Source organism: Salmo salar, chromosome ssa01 (assembly GCF_905237065.1).
Source record: "Salmo salar chromosome ssa01, Ssal_v3.1, whole genome shotgun sequence".
Lineage (NCBI taxonomy): Eukaryota > Metazoa > Chordata > Actinopteri > Salmoniformes > Salmonidae > Salmo > Salmo salar.
Genome location: NC_059442.1, coordinates 145,158,197 through 145,172,573, shown reverse-complemented (window position 1 = coordinate 145,172,573; position 14,377 = coordinate 145,158,197). Strand labels below are relative to the sequence as shown.

General features: G+C 41.9%; 1 pseudogene; it reads right to left on the bottom strand.

Moving 5' to 3' along the window:
• The window catches only part of LOC123725547 (sarcoplasmic/endoplasmic reticulum calcium ATPase 2-like), a 67,111-nt pseudogene that overhangs the window by 21,475 nt on the left and 31,259 nt on the right, over positions 1 to 14,377 (bottom strand).

Below are 14,377 nucleotides of genomic sequence, written 5' to 3'. Positions count from 1 at the left end.
TCTATACTGTGTTGATTAAGAACTGCTGACTTCTTCTTGAATAAAGGTTCACGGAGTCATTCAGAAATTCTTGTTCTCACACTGACTGTTTCAGGGTCATTCCCAAGTGGTGACTAAACCCATTCATCAGCCCATATAACCCAACTCAAACACTGGCGACTACATACAAATTATACACAAAGATAAAGCATAGCTAAATAAGATTCATATTGTAAATTCCTGTAACATTGTGTTCTTGCGGTGCTTTTACGGATGCAGGAGCAATGACAAGTAGCATTTAAAACTACACTATACATACTTTTGTATGTGGAACCCCCCTTCAAATGAGTGGATTCAGGTATTTCAGCCACACCATTGTTGACAGGTGTATAAAATTGAGCACAGAGCAATCTCCATAGACAAACATTGGCAGTAGAATGGCCTTACTGAAGAGTTGTGACATTCAATGTCGTACCGTCACAACAAAGTGCTGTTATTGTGAAGTGAAAATGCCTAGGAGCAACAACGGCTCAGCCGCGAAGTGGTATGCATAGTGCCAACTAAAGTTTGGTGGAGGAAGAATAATGGTCTGGGGCTGTTTTTCATGGTTTGGGCTAGGCACTTAGTTCCAGTGAAGGGAAATCTTAACGCTACAGCATACAATGACATTCTAGACAATTCTGTGTTTCCAACTTTGTGGCAACAGTTTGGGAAGACCTTTCCTGTTTCAGAATGACAATGCCCCCGTGCACAAAGCGAGGTCCATAAAGAACTGGTTTGTTGAAATCAGTATGGAAGAACTTGATTGGCCTGCACAGAGCCCTGACCACAACCCCATCGCACACCTTTGGGATGAATTGGAACGCCAACTGCGGGCCTAAACGCCCAATATCAGTGCCCGACTTCACTAACACTCTTGCAGCTGAATGATTTTTTTTAAATTTCACCTTTATTTAACCAGGTAGGCAAGTTGGGAACAAGTTCTCATTTACAATTGTGACTTGGCCAAGATAAAGCAAGCAGTTTGACACATACAACATATGGAGTAAAACAAACATACAGTCAATAATATAGTAGAAAAATAAGTCTATATACAAAGTGAGCAAATGAGGTGAGATAAGGGAGGTAAAGGCAAAAAAGGCCATGGTGGCAAAGTAAGTACAATATAGCAAGTAAAACATTGGAATGGTAGATTTGTAGTGGAAGAAAGTGCAAAGTAGAAATATAAATAATGGGGTGCAAAGGAGAAAAATAAATAAATACAGTAGTGAAGAGGTAGTTGTTTGGGCTAAATTATAGATGGGCTATGTACAGGTGCAGTAATCTGTGAGCTGCTCTGACCGCTGGTGCTTAAAGCTAGTGAGGAAGATAAGTGTTTCCAGTTTTAGAGATTTTTGTAGTTTGTTCCAATCATTGGCAGCAGAGAACTGGAAGGAGAGGTGGCCGAAGGAGGAATTGGCTTTGAGGGTGACCAGAGAGATATACCTGCTGGAGCGTGTGCTACAGGTAGGTGCTGCTATGGTGACCAGCGAGCTGAGATAAGAGGGAACTTTACCTAGCAGGGTCTTGTAGATGACCTGGAGCCAGTGGGTTTGGCGACGAGTACTACCCACCACTGCGTACAGGTCGCAGTGGTGGGTAGTATATGGAGCTTTGGTGACAGAACGGATGGCACTGTGATAGACTGCATCCAGTTTATTGAGTAGGGTATTGGAGGCTATTTTGTAAATGACATCGCCGAAGTCGAGGATCGGTAGGATGGTCAGTTTTACGAGGGTATGGTTGGCAGCATGAGTGAAAGATGCTTTGTTGCGAAATAGGAAGCCAATTCTAGATTTAACTTTGGATTGGAGATGTTTGATGTGAGTCTGGAAGGAAAGTTTACAGTCTAACTACACACCTGGGTATTTGTAGTTGTCCACATATTCTAAGTCAGAACCGTCCAGAGCAGTGATGCTGGACGGGCGGGCAGGTGCAGGCAGCGATCGGTTGAAGAGCATGCATTTAGTTTTACTTGTATTTAAGAGCAGTTGGAGAGTTGTATGGCATTGAAGCTCATCTGGAGCGTAGTTAACACAGTGTCCAAAGAAGGGCCAGAATTATACAGAATTGTGTCGTCTGCGAAGAGGTGGATCAAAGACTCACCAGCAGCAAGAGCGACATCATTGATGCATACAGAGAAAAGAGTCGGCCCAAGAATTGAACCCTGTGGCACCCCCATAGAGACTGCCAGAGACCCGGACAACAGGCCCTCCGATTTGACACACTGAACTCTATCGGAAAAGTAGTTGGTGAACCAGGCGAGGCAATCATTTGAGAAACCAAGGCTATTGAGTCTGCCGATGAGGATGTGGTGATTGACAGAGTCGAAAGCCTTGGCCAGGTCAATAAATACGGCAGCACAGTATTGTTTCTTATCGATGGCGGTTACGATATCGTTTAGGACCTTGAGCGTGGCTGAGGTGCACCCATGACCAGCTCTGAAACCAGATTGCATAGCGGAGAAGGTGCGGTGGGATTCGAAATGGTCGGTAATCTGTTTGTTGACTTGGCTTTCGAAGACTTTAGAAAGGCAGGGTAGGATAGATATAAGTCTGTAGCAGTTTGGGTCCAAAGTGTCCCCCCTTTGAAGAGGGGGATGACCACAGCTGCTTTCCAATCTTTTGGAATCTCAGATGACACAAAAGAGAGGTTGAACAGGCTAGTAATAGGGGTTGCAACAATTTCGGCAGATAATTTTAGAAAGAAAGGGTCCAGATTGTCTAGCCCGTCTAATTTGTAGGGGTCCAGATTTTGCAGCCCTTTCAGAACATCAGCTGACTGGATTTGGGAGAAGAAGAAATGGGGAAGGCTTGAGCGAGTTGCTGTGGGGGGTGCAGTGCTGTTGACCGGAATAGGGGTAGCCAGGTGGAAAGCATGGCCAGCCGTAGAAAAATGCTTATTGAAATTCTCAATTATAGTGGATTTATCGGTGGTGACAGAGTTTCCTATCCTCAGTGCAGTGGGCAGCTGGGAGGAGGTGCTCTTATTCTCCAAGGACTTTACAGTGTCCCAGAACTGTAAGCAAGTAACTGCAGCAATGTTCAAGCATCTAGTGGAAAGCATTCCCAGAAGAGTGGAGGCTGTTATAGCAGCAAAAGGAGACCAACTCCATATTAATTCCCATCATTCTGGAATGAGATGTTCGACAAACAGGTGTCCACATACTGTCATGTAGTGTATCATGCATAACATAAGAAATACATAAAGACTGATAAGAAACAAGGCCAAAGCCTAGATCTCACCTGTCAGAATGGACTGGTCCACCCTCAGGGTTGTGGATTTGATGGAGGTGAGTCGAATATCTGCAGGAACTTTGTCGCCAACTGTGGAGAAAAACAAACAAAATGGAGGGAGACCATTAAAGGAAAAATCCACCAAAAAAACACACATTTCTATTGTTAAATAACACTAATATGTGAAAACGATAACTTCTGTGAACAAATGTTTCATTTTAGCGTTATAATAAAGTTGGTAGCAACATGGAAAATGGTTGTGACATCTGTTGCAACTACAAAATACACAAAGCAATGCTCTCTCTATGGGCTAGCAAGCAAACGAAGCAACACACAATAATATCAAAGACAATATCAGAAAAGTAAAGTAAATAGATATAAAATCACCAAACAAACGGCACTATCAATTTAGGAGTCTACAATCTCACCATGTTCAACCTGCAGATCGATGTGCCTCAAAGAGTGGAGTCTGACATTCGCAACAGCAGATATAGTTGAGGAGATGGGAAACGTTGCCCATGCTAGTCAAAAAAATGGGCCGTACAGTGCATTTTGAGCGTCAACAAGTAGTACAACATTGCAACTCTTTTTCAAGGTGTAAGAAAATGTACTTGCCATCTGGATTATCGTATAGCTTTGGAATCCTGACATTACGCACTTTCTAGGAAAACAGGCACGTTTCTCGACATTTACACTGACTTTGAGAAGGGATTGCGTGACGATAGCTTAGCAACCGCATGACGCAGAATGACAACGTTAACACGATTGGTCGACAGTCTGCTGGGTGGGGAGTTGTACGTTTCTTCATTTATTGGATTCTTATCTCCTTTCTATAATATCTCTGGCAACTGCAATGCATTCAGGACCAACGAGGCAGACAAATAGGAAAAATGTGCTTGACCCTCCGAGAAATTTGTAATTTAACTTAACGAGGTTAGGAATATCGCAAAAATATGATCAATGGCTCATTCGAGAGAAGACACCTTTCCAAGTTATGACATCCTGCCTATATTGAAATCTGAGATGTATGACAGACGTTTTTGCCATGTAAAAGTCGTATTCCTATTAAACTTTGTGTAGTGACAGCGACTTTCACGGTGCTACGTCATACTGGCCGGATTTCTTCCTGCTTGAACGCCAATAACTCAAGATACACATTAAACCATGAAATGACCCAGGGAATTGCTAGATCACACAGACGCACAAAAACAATACAACATTCAAAATGGGTTAACATTTCCTTTAAGTACAACTAGAGCAGGTCTGAGTTGAGTGGATTATACTGAAGGAGGATAACTTCAGTAAATGGATTACATTCTAACCTGTAGTTCACAGATTAAGCACAAAACATCTAAACACATTAGGCATACGGTACATGAGGATGGGGCAATTTGACATTTTGAAGGCATAATTGGGTCATGAGATGTTCAAAATGTTGGTGAAATATGCTGTCCAAACCTCTGAAGACAGAACGGCTTTATCAAACTCAATTAGTTCCTTCATGAGCAAGAGGGTCAAAACTAATGATGTTCACAGGGCATGTCCATCTCTCCAGACACACACACATGAAACCACTGGCTCACTCAAATGTGCAGAATGTAGGCTAGTGAGAAATAAAACATTTGCTGGATAACAGTGGAGAGAAAACGATATGTAAAACAATAATGTTCCACTGAACTACTGCATGGGACAAAAATAAAAGGTAGGTCATTCTTTCCATTCACAGGGCTTTAGTAATTGCCAGTAAAACAAAAGTAAAACTTAAATTCCAAAATACTCTTCACGCCACTGAATGGGACAGTCACAAAGAGCTCATTAAAGGCTCTTCACATTTATTAGCTATGGCTGAGAGGAGGGTATCAGCGTATCCTACTGTCGGCCTGAAAGAACAACGCACAGGAATTCCAAATTATATTGATAATTGCTTCAGGCAGGGTGGTTGATTAAGAAAGCAGAATTTAAAAAGGGCTTGTTCTTTTGATGTAATTTTACAGTATATAAACTAATTTATATAGACAGACAACAAAAAAGAAAGCCTACTGTACGAACAAGAGCCCCTGATTAATTCCTTCTCCAGAGGACAGAGTTTTGACAGACATGTAAACAGACCCTTGGCCCTCCTCAGTGCTAGGAGGAGGGTGGGGGGGAGGAGAGACAGGCGAATTGCATGAGACCTGCAAAAGGCATATCCAAAAATGGGAAAACTATTTTGATCAGTTCTACAGTGCAGTAGTGGGGGTTTAGATGTGAACACTGCTGGGCAAGAGTCTCTGCTATGGCCCTCATGGAACAGGGGAGACCACCTAGCCAGCACTGTCTCTATACAAGAAACTCACTATGCTCTGCAATAATCATCCTAGCGCCACCATAGGGACAAGAGGCTAGGGACTACATAAAACACTGGAAGAGCAGCTACCTATTTCTAGTTTTATCCCTATGAACATTCTGCAAAAACCCCAGCCTTAAATGTGCCAACTTCAGCTGTAAAGTTTTGAATGGAGCGCTATCATCTTCATCCTAGGTGGCTGTCAAAACTTCATTACCACCCGCCAGGCTTCAAACTATACTGAACAAAAATAATGCACAACATGCAGCAACTTCAAAGATTTTACTAAGTTACGGTTCTTAAGGAAATCAGTCAATTGAAAAAGTCATTAGGCCCTAATCTAGATTTGACATGACTGGGAATACAGATATGCATCTGTTGATCAAAGATCCCTTAAAAGAAGGTATGGGTGTGGATCAGACAACCAGTCAGTATCTGGTGTGACCACCATTTGCCTCATGCAGTGCGATATCACCTTCACGGAGTTGACCAGGCTGTTGATTGTAGCCTGTGGAATACCCTTATTTGAAACAGCTGTGTAGTGCTAGCACAAAAAACAAAACGTGCACTCCTTGGGGTCCCCAGGAGCAAGTTTGGGAAACGCTGCTCTAAAACAACATTGGAGGTCACTAATTGGTAGCGAAATTAACATTAAATCCTCTAGCAACAGCTCTGGTGGACATTCCTGCAGTCAGCATGCCAATTGCACAAGCAACTTGAGACATCTGTGGCATTGTGTTGTGTGACAACTGCACAATTTAGTGGCCTTTTGTCCCCAGCACAAAGTGCACCTGTGTAATGATCATGCATTTAATCAGCTTCTTGATATGCCACACCTGTCAGGTGGATGAATTGTCTTGGCAAGGGGGGAAATGCTGACTAACAGGGATATAAACAAATATGTGCACAAAATTTGAGAGAAATAACTTGTGCGTACGGAACATTTCTGGGACCTTTTATTTCAGCTCATGAAACATCAACACTTTACATGTTGCATTTATATTTTTGTTCAGTGCAAATAAAACTCGACGGGAGATTGAAGGGTGAATTGGTAGGAGAGAAAGGAGGGAGCGAGATGAGGGTAGATCAAAAGAAGAAATACAATGACAAAAGATTTCCCAAGCCCCCTGTGGACTAATTTATGAAAAGTCAGTCAAAGTGCCCCTAAACCAAACTAGCTAATAGTGAACCACGTTCCCAATACACAAGAGGGTCATGGAGTAGGGTAACCTACCGTAATTTCCAGACTATTAAGCGCACCTGAATATAAGCCGCACCCACTGAATTAAAAAATAGATATATATTTTGAACATAAATAAGCCGCACATGTCTATAAGCCGCAGGTGCCTACCGGTACATTGAAACAAATGAACTTTACACAGGCTTCAACGAAACACGGCTTGTAACAAAATATTAACAGTAAACAGTAGACTACCAACAAAGTCATTGGTCACCATCTTCCTCCTGTGCACTGAAACCATCTCCTTCGGTGTCGGAGTTGAATAGCGGCAGAATTGCTTCATCCGATATTGGATCGTTTTCATTGTCGCTCTCGTCACTGTCATCCGGAGGCAAATCCCCCGCTGAGCCCTCTTCAACACGCAGCAGTCCAGCCTTTCGAAACCCGTTGATGATAGTGGATTTTTTGACAATGCTCCACGCTGTCAGGACCCACTGGCAGACTTGACCATAAGTTGCTCTTCGCATGTGGCCCGTTTTAGTGACGGATTTCTCCCACTTGTCATCCAAGCCTTCCGCTGAACACGGAGCGCCACCTTAAATGCACGATTTACACTGATTTCGAGTGGCTGCAAATACTTAGTTTTGCCCCCAGGAATCAGGGTGACAAAATGACTACCGTAATCAGAATGATGGGAAGTTTGAGAGCACTCGATTTATTCTAAACAGTTAACAAAAAAGTTGTTTGGCTGTAACCCGTTCGGAAATTTCATTGGTCTAATGAAAGCTTCATGCCGGCAAAAAACTGAGCATGTCACAGAATGTGTTTTTTGGAGGAAAAAAATTGAAAGCGGGAAAAATTCATATTAGCCGCGTCATTGTTTAAGCCGCGAGGTTCAAAGCATGGGAAAAAGTTGCGGCTTAAAGTCCGGAAATTACGGTACTTTTGAAGACAATGAGAGCAGAGCACTTGTAAGAATAGGTCTTCATTCGACAAGTTGATCATCAAGTAGCCTAACAGCATGTCTTTGACAGGATCGTTGCAATCAATGGTGAATCCAAAAACCAAAGCTTAATGAAAGAAATTAAGGGCATTTATGAATAACTCCATAGATAAACAGTTCTTGAGGAAAGACAGCCCTACTCGTGCCACTAGTCTAGGGCTGACCCCAATTAGTCATTGTTTGGTTGTTGGTCGACAGATTGTTTTAGTCGAGCAGTAACAGTCAAAAGCTGGGACACCAACTCATTCAATGGTTTTTTTTTTTACATTGTAGAGTAGTGAAGACATCAAAACTACAAAATAACATGGAATCTAGTAACCAAAAGTGTTAAAATAAATATTTTAAATTTGAGATTCTTCAAAGTAGCCACACTGCCTTGATGACAGCTCTGCACACTATTGGCATTCTCTCAACTAGCTTCATGAGGTAGTCACCTGGAATGCATTTCAATTAACAGGTGTGCTTTGTTAAAAGTTATTTTGTGGAATTTCATTCCTTCTTAATGCCTTTGAGCCAATTAGTTGTGACAAAAATGTACCCAAATTAAACGGCCTACTACTCGGGCCCAGGAACTAGAATATGCATATTATTAGTAGATTTGGATAGAAAACACTGAAGTTTCTAAAAAACAGTTTGAATGATGTCTGTGAGTATAACAGAACTCATATGGCAGGCAAAAACCTGAGAAAAATGTAACCAGGAAGTGGGAAATCTGGTGCTTGTAGTCCTTTCAAGTCATTGCCTATCGAACACACAGTGACTTAGGGTTCATTTTGCACTTCCTACGGCTTCCACTAGATGTCAACAGTCTTTAGAAAGTTGTTTGAGGCGTCTATGATGAACAGAGAGCGAACAGAGGAAGTTGGAAGTTGTTGACTCAGGAAAGCACATGAGTTCATTGGCGCGCATTCACGAGAGGAGGTAGCTGTGTTCCAAAACGTTTTTCAAGACATCGGAATCGTCCGGTTGGAATATTATTGAAGTTCTAAGTTAAAAAGGCCCTAAAGATTGATGCTATACAACGTTTGACATGTTTGAACGAACGTAAATATAACTTTTTTTGACTTTTCGTTGTGACATTTTGGCCGCGCTTCCTACACTTGGAGTAGCTTACTGAACGCGCAAACAACAAGGAGCTATTTGGACATAAATGATGGACTTTATCGAACAAAACAACATTTGTGGACCTGGGATTCCTGGAAGTGCCTTCTGATGAAGATCAAAGGTAAGTGAATATTTCTAATGCCATTTATGATTTTAGATGACTCCAAAATGGTGGGTATCTGTATTGCCTTCTGTTGTTTTTATGATGAGTATTTTTGTAAATTGTTGTGCTTACTCACCGGCAGTATTGGAGGCAAAATATTTTCTGAACATCACGCGCCAATGTAAAATGCAGTTTTTGGATATAAATATCAACTTGATCGAACAAAAAATGCATGTATTGTGTAACATGATGTCTTAGGAGTGTCATCTGATGAAGATCGTCAAAGGTTAGTACATAATGTTAGCTGAATTTCTGGTATTTGTGACGCCTGTCCTTGCTAGGAAAATGGCTGTGTGGTTTTTCTTGTGTTGGAACTGTCCTAACATAATCTAACTTAATGCTTTCGCCGTAAAGCCTTTTTGAAATCGGACAATGTGGTTACATTAAGGAGACGTGTATCTTTAAAATGGTGTAAAATAGTCGTATGTTTGAGAACTTTGAATTATGACATTTTGTGGTTTTGAATTTGGCGCTCTGATTTTTCACTGGCTGTTGAATAGTGTGAACCGTGGGTACCTGCCCAAGAGAGGTTAAGAACTTTGAACATGTCTTCAAGTGCAGTGGCAAAAACTATAAGCGCTTTGGCTCTCATGAGGACAGCCACAAGAAAGGAAGACCCAGAGTTACCTCTGCTGCAGAGGATAAGTAAATTGGCAGCCCAAAAAAAGGCTTCAGAGTTCAAGTAACAAACACCTCAACAGTTCAGAGCAGACTGCATGAAATCAGGCTTTCATTATCGAATTGCTGCAAAGAAACCACTACTAAAGGACACCAATAATAAAGAGACTTGCTTGGGCCAAGAAACACGAGCAATGAACATTAGACTGGTGGAAATCTGTCCTTTGGTCTGGAGTCCAAATTTGAGATTTTTGGTTCCAACCTCCGTGTCTTTGTGACACAGAGGGTTGTGGGGGTGCCACACATGCTATGACATCTTCTGGTTTCAATGATGTTTCTAGAGACAATATCTCTCATCACTCAATGCCTAGGTTTACCTCCACCGTATTCACATCCTACCATACCTTTGTCTATACATTATACCTTGAAGCTATTTTACCGCCCCCAGAAACCTGCTCCTTTTACTCTCTATTCTGGACGTCATAGATTACCAATTCTCATAGCTTTTAGCCGTACCCTTATCCTACTCCTCCTCTGTTCCTCTGGTGATGTAGAGGTGAATCCAGGTCCTACAGTGCCTAGCTCCACTCCTATTCCCCAGGTGCGCTCTTTTGATGAGTCTTGGTTTCATGCATGTTAACATTAGAAGCCTTTTCCCTAAGTTTGTTCTATTCACTGCTTTAGCACACTCCGCCAACCCGGATATCCTAGCCGTGTCTGAATCCTGGCTTAGGAAGTCCACCAAAAACTCTGAAACCTCATCCCTAACGACAACATTTTCAGACAAGATAGAAAGGCCAAAGGGGGCGGTGTTGCAATCTACTGCAGAGATAGCCTGCAGAGTTCTGTCCTACTATCCAGGTCTGTACCCAAACAATTAGAACTTTTACTTTTAAAAATCCATCTCTAAAAACAAGTCTCTCACCGTTGCCGCCTGCTTTAGACCACCCTCTGCCCTGGACACCATATGTGAACTGATTGCCCCCCATCCATCTTCAGAGCTCGTGCTGCTAGGTGACCTAAACTGGGACATGCTTAACCTGTTTAGGATAGGGTGCAGTATTTTCACGGCCGGATAAAAAAAACGTACCCGATTTAATCTGGTTATTACTCCTGCCCAGAAACTAGAATATGCATATAATTATTTTATTTGGATAGAAAACACCCTAAAGTTTCTAAAACTGTTTGAATGGTGTCTGTGTATAACAGAACTCATATGGCAGGCCAAAACCTGAGAAGATTCTATACAGGAAGTGGCCTGTGAGAATTTGTAGTTCTTTTGATTCTCAAACTTGGTGGGTGTCAAAATAGCTAGTCATGATGGCCGGGCTATCTACTCAGAATACTGCAAAATGTGCTTTCACCGAAAAGCTATTTTAAAATCGGACACAAGTTTTCGGTATGTTTGCTAGTTCTGAACCACACATGATAATGTAAAAAGCCGTTTTTTTATATAAATATGAACTTCAACAAAACATGCATGTATTGTATAACATAATGTCCTACGAGTGTCATCTGATGAAGATCATCAAAGGTTAGTGCTGCATTTAGCTGTGGTTTTTGTGACATTATATGCTAGCTTGAAAAATGGGTGTGTGATTATTTCTGGCTGGGTACTCTGGCATAATCTAATGTTTTGCTTTCGTTGTAAAGCCTTTTTGAAAATCGGACAATGTGGTTAGATAAAGGAGAGTCTGGTCTTTAAAATGGTGTAAAATAGTCGTATGTTTGAAAAATGGACGTTTTTGGATTTCTGAGGTGTTTGTAATTCGCGCCACGTTCTATCATTGGATATTGGCGAGGCGTTCCGCTAGCGGCACATCTAGATGTAAGAGGTTAACCTGTCTGGGCGAGGGGGCAGTATTTTCACGGCCGGATAAAAAAATGTGCCCAATTTAAACTGGTTACTACTCTTGCCCAGAAACGAGAATATGCATATTATTAGTAGATTTGGATAGAAAACACCCTAAAGTTTCTAAAACTGTTTGAATGGTGTCTGAGTATAACAGAACTCATATGGCAGTCAAAAACCTGAGAAAATTCCAAACAGGAAGTGGCCTGTGAGAATTTGTAGTTCTTTTGATTCTCTATCGAAACTACAGTATCCGTGGGGTTACGCAGCACTTTCTAAGGCTTCCATTGGCTCTCTAAAGCCTTCAGAAAGCGGATTGAGGCGTCTCTGGGCAGAGTATAGTAGCTCAGTTTCTCAGTGGTCTGCCTGGTGACAAAGAGATTGGATATGCGGGTTCATGCGACCACGCTGTTTTATCTTTTCCTCTTTGAATGAATACACTATTATCCGGTTGGAATATTATCGCTATTTTACGAGAAAAAAAACATAATTTGATTTAAAGAGTGTTTGACATGCTTCTAAGTACGGTAATGGAACATTTAGAATTTTTGTCGTCTCAAAATGCGCTCGCGTTACCCTTTGGATAGTGACCTGAACGCATCGAACAAAACGGGGATATTTGGACATAACTATGGATTATTTGGAACAAAAACAACATTTATTGTGGAAGTAGCAGTCCTGGGAGTGCATTCTGACAAAGAACAGCAAAGGTAATACAATTTTTCTAATACTAATTCTGAGTTTAGTGTGCCCCGAACTTGGCGGGTGTCAAAATAGATAGCCGTGATGGCTGAGCTATGTACTCAGAATATTGAAAAATGTGCTTTCGCCAAAAAGCTATTTTAAAATCTGACATGGCGATTGCATAAAGGAGTTCTGTATCTATAATTCTTATGTATTTTGTCAATGTTTATGATGAGTAATTTAGTAAATTCACCGGAAGTTTTCGGTGGGAATACATTTTCTGAACATCACACGCCAATGTAAAAACCAGGTTTTTGACATAAATATTAACTTGATTGAACAAAACATGGATGTATGGTATAACAATGTCCTAGGAGTGTCATCTGATGAAGATCAAAAGGTTAGTGCTTCATTTAGCTGTTTTTGTGACATATATGCGTGCTTGGAAAATGGCTGTGTGATTATTTTTGGCTATGTACTCTAACAAAATCTAATGTTTTGTTTTCGCTGTAAAGCCTTTTTGAAATCAGACAATGGTTAGATTAACGAGAGTCATCTTTAAAATGGTGTAAAATAGTCGTATGTTTGAAAAATTGAAATTATTGCATTTGAGGTTTTTGTATTTCACGCCACACTGTTCCACTGGCTGTTGAATAGAGTGGGACGGTCACGTCCCACCTAGCCCAGAGAGGATATTAACACCCCAGCCATCCTACAATCTAAGCTTGTTGCCCTCAATCTCACAAAAATGATCAATGAACCTACCAGGTACCACCCCAAAGCCGTAAACACGGGCACCATCATAGATATCATCCTAACCAACTTGCCCTCTAAATACACCTCTGCTGTTTTCAACCAAGATCTCAGCTATCACTGCCTCATTGCCTGCATCCGTAATGGATCAGCGGTCAAACGACCTCCACTCATCACTGTCAAACGCTCCCTGAAACATTTCAGCGAGCAAGCCTTTCTAATCGACCTGGCCCGGGTATCTTGGAAGGATATTGACCTCATCCCGTCAGTAGAGGATGCCTGGTTATTTTTTTGAAATGCCTTCCTCACCATCTTAAATAAGGATTCCCCATTCAAGAAATTTAGAACCAGGAACAGATATAGCCCTTGGTTCTCTCCAGACCTGACTGCCCTTAACCCACACAAAAACATCCTGTGGCGTTCTGCATTAGCATTGAACAGCCCCAGTGATATGCAACTTTTCAGGGAAGTTAGAAATCAATATACACAGGCAGTTAGAAAAGCTAAGGCTAGCTTTTTCAAGCAGAAATTTCCTTCCTGCAACACAAACTCAAAAAGGTTCTGGGACACTGTAAAGTCCATGGAGAATAAGAACACCTCCTCCCAGCTGCCCACTGCACTGAGGATAGGAAACTCTGTCACCTCCGATAAATCCACTATAATTGAGAATTTCAATAAGCATTTTTCTACGGCTGGCCATGCTTTCCATCTGGCTACCCCTACCACGGTCAACAGCAATGCACCCCCCACAGCTACTCACCCAAGCCTTCCCCATTTCTCCTTCTCCCAAATCCAGTCAGCTGATGTTCTGAAAGAGCTGCAAAATCTGGACCCCTAAAAATTAGCCGGGCTAGACAATCTGGACCCTTTCTTTCTAAAATGATCTGCCGAAATTGTTGCCATCCCTAGTACTAGCATGTTCAAATTCTCTTTCGTGTTGTCTGAGATTCCAAAAGAATGGAAAGCAGCTGCTGTCATCCCCCTCTTCAGAGGGGACACTCTTGACCCAAACTGCTACAGACCTATATCTATCCTACCCTGCCTTTCTAAGGTCTTCGAAAGCCAAGTCAACAAACAGATTACCGACCATTTCAAATCACACCGCACCTTCTCCGCTATGCAATCTGGTTTCAGAGCTGGTCATGGGTGCACCTCAGCCACGCTCAAGGTCCTAAACAATATCGTAACCGCCATCGATAAGAAACAATACTGTGCTGCCGTATTCATTGACCTGGCCAAGGCTTTCGACTCTGTCAATCACCACATCCTCATCGGCAGACTCAATAGCCTTGGTTTCTCAAATGATTGCCTCGCCTGGTTCACCAACTACTTTTCCGATAGAGTTCAGTGTGTCAAATCGGAGGGCCTGTTGTCCGGGTCTCTGGCAGTCTCTATGGGGGTGCCACAGGGTTCAATTCTTGGGCCGACTCTTTTCTCTGT